This window comes from Bison bison, unplaced genomic scaffold, assembly GCF_000754665.1.
Source record: "Bison bison bison isolate TAMUID 2011002044 unplaced genomic scaffold, Bison_UMD1.0 scf7180017863946, whole genome shotgun sequence".
Taxonomy (NCBI): Eukaryota; Metazoa; Chordata; class Mammalia; order Artiodactyla; family Bovidae; genus Bison; species Bison bison.
Window position 1 is genome coordinate 2056879 of NW_011494518.1, and position 2969 is coordinate 2059847.

General features: G+C 43.4%; 1 pseudogene; it reads right to left on the minus strand.

The window, feature by feature from the left end:
• Window positions 1-2137: 2137 nt before the first annotated feature.
• Window positions 2138-2834, minus strand: LOC104984208 (annotated as a pseudogene).
• Window positions 2835-2969: the final 135 nt, after the last annotated feature.

Here is a 2969-nt window from a genome sequence, read left to right on the forward strand (position 1 = left end):
CTTGGCTGGGAGGAGGGACAGTTCCTAACTGCTTCCTACAAGGCTTCCACCAGCACTGTTGGGGTGGCCTGGTTATTACTGAGCTGTGGTAAAAGTCCTGACTGCACTAGGCCTCCTCTGACGCCATCCTCGAGGGGAGGGTGGCGCCTCCTTGCATCCTGGCACCGGGTGAGGATGGGGGTTGGAGTGAGGGGGTGTGGCGTGGGGAAGCCTAGACTCTCCACTGGGCCTTTGTTTGCGGGGCAGCAGGCTTTTCTGTGGTTATTGTCTCAATGTTGGCTGTCTTGCTAAGCTGTCCCTTTGCTGGGGCTATTGGAAAGGAGGGCAAGCTTTTCTGGGAGGTTCTTTTTTTTGTCTTTGTCATTAGCATTTTTGGGTTGCTGGCTTCTTCAGTACCCAGCCTGGGACGTATGAGGTGAGAAGAAAATGAACGGAATTCACCACCATGTAGATCCTGGGGCTCTAGTTCCCTGGATTGCCTGCCTTCTTTATCTTTGAAAATCTTCCTATGTCGGTTTAATATATAATGTCTAGAATTTTCAGTTGCACCTAGTGGGAGGAATAGGGAAAAGTATTTCTACTCTCTTCTTTCAGACACTGAAGTCAGCATGAGTTTTGAATGTGACACCTGGCTTATCGTGTACATGAGATTAGTCTCCAAATCTGATATGAATCTAGCAGCAGTTTTTGAAGGCTATGATAAGATACAGAAAATAAACTTTACTTACATATATAATAATAATAGTTAACAGTTCTTTGGCACTTAACCATGTTTGTTACGGTCTTCTTGACAGACCAGAACCTGGGGACAGGAGTCGACGAAAAGAAGGCAAAGAAAAGAAGGACGCGGGGGACCGAGGTCTCTAGTGGAACAAGGGTACTTTATTCATGGCAGCGTGTGCTTATATATTGTTATACAAGGACGCTTTAGGCAGAAAAATAAAGTTGAGTAAAAAACACCGAAACCAGACGCTTAACAACAGTAACTAGGGGAATAACAATCGTCACAGGGCCAGAAGACAACCCATGTATTGGAAATAGGAACATGACTAAGCAGTTGTACCGAAAAGTAAAAAGGTTACTGAAAGGAATCCATGTATGCCTTCAGCCTCATGACCTCAGTCCTGAGAACTGCATGCAGCTCTGCTCCTTCCTGTTTTCCAGGAACTGATAAGGAACAGAAGGCTCTTGAGAAACAGAAAACAACTTATAGGATCCCTTAAAATTAAACGTTCCCTGACAATTCTTCCTTTTTTATTATTTTTGTAAAAAAGGCCCTGACCAATTGAGTTTGTTTACTTTGAACAATTTTTGTTGAAAGGCATTGGTATATAACAAATATAATTACCAGGACAATTACCAATGTTGCGGCACCAGACCCAATACTATGAGTAATACTTTGGAACCATCTTCGAGGGTCTAGCCCAGATAATTGATCAGCTCGCTGTTCAGCTAAAGTTTCCAAATTATTGGAAGAGGGCAGACTTTTAGAGAAGGTTTCAAAGATTTCTTTTTGTAATAATTGTGCATTTAGGGAAGCATTGTCATGTATGTCTTGCAAATGAAATTTAATTTGCTCCCAGTTGTAGGCACTATAGTTGAACTGAACAGGGGTGATACCAAATTGAGTAGAATTCCGATCACATTTTAATATTATTTGTTTTTGTAAATCTATTAATTGATCTCCGACCCATTTGACAGCTGTTTTTAGTTCCTGTATTTCATCCTGAATTTCCTCATCTATCTGAGCCTGAGTGGCCCACATAGTATGGGCATCTTTGGTCTAATTTTGAATAAAGTTTTGTGTTTGAAATGAGGTTTGCGAGGCCTGCGACAGCAGCAGTAGTGTAAATGGCTATTAATCTCAAAATGTCAAGAATTAACCATCCAATGAATTGTTTAGATCACCGGAGTAATTTAGTGAGTTGTTGGGAGACAAGTCCTGCCATGGGACCCTCTTTCTAGGGGTTCATATTTCAAAGAAACAGAGGAATTAAAACAAGTATACAATTTGTAATCGATATAAGTCACAAAACGTTGAGTCTTATTAAATTGTAAGTTCTCTATAGCTATAACAGAAGGAAGAGGAACATAAGCTTGTATAAAATATGAATGACTATAACGAAAGGAATAGTTACTATGAGCTGAAGAGCAAGCCCTGCAGAACCACACCAGCCACAGTCGTGTCGTCAGGGACCAGCAGTTGAAGCGCTCCTGGCCCTTCTGGCTCTCGTTTGTTGTATTGCTTTCGTAGAGTTCCACAAAAGTGTCCCACCCGCCGTTCTCTTGGATCCAAGGCTTGAGGTGGTTATTTAGGTAAGTGGCCATTGAAGTTGTGACCTGACTCACCAATACGTGTATCTCCTTGTCTATGCTTTTCATGCATAGTGTCCCACTGAAGGAGAAAAAGGCCACAACGTGACCCCACTTCACCCTGTCCCGGAAGAGTTCATTTATTACCTGTTCAAAGCTCTGACATGCTGTCCCTGGGGTGATGCGGAGCTGGGACGTCAGGTCGCTGAATGTCTGTTGGTACCTCAGTTTAAACTCATTGCTTGCCTCCCTCAGGGCTTGCTTTACTGTTGTCATGGGGATCATTTTCCGGGCATCCAAGCTTCTGCTGTGGCCAGTGGCTCCATTCACTGTGGGGCTATCTGCCAGGTGCCAGGATGGGTTGCCACTGATCCACTGGGGGTTTCCATATCTGACTCTCTCCCTTCTGGGGTCTCAGCTCTGTGTTCTTTCATACCACTAAACTGACTCCAGCTGTATCCTTTCTGGGAAAGCTTGTAAGAGAGAAAGTCAACCACTAGTTCCCGATTGCTCTGAGACATTTTTATAATAAGGATGGGTTCCACCAGTCTATTGTCTAAAATACCTGTAGTAAAAAAGGTGGTTAGGTATATAGGTCCAATAAGTATGATTAATTAATTCAGCTTGAGCGGCGGGGGGGTGTGGGGGGGTTGGGG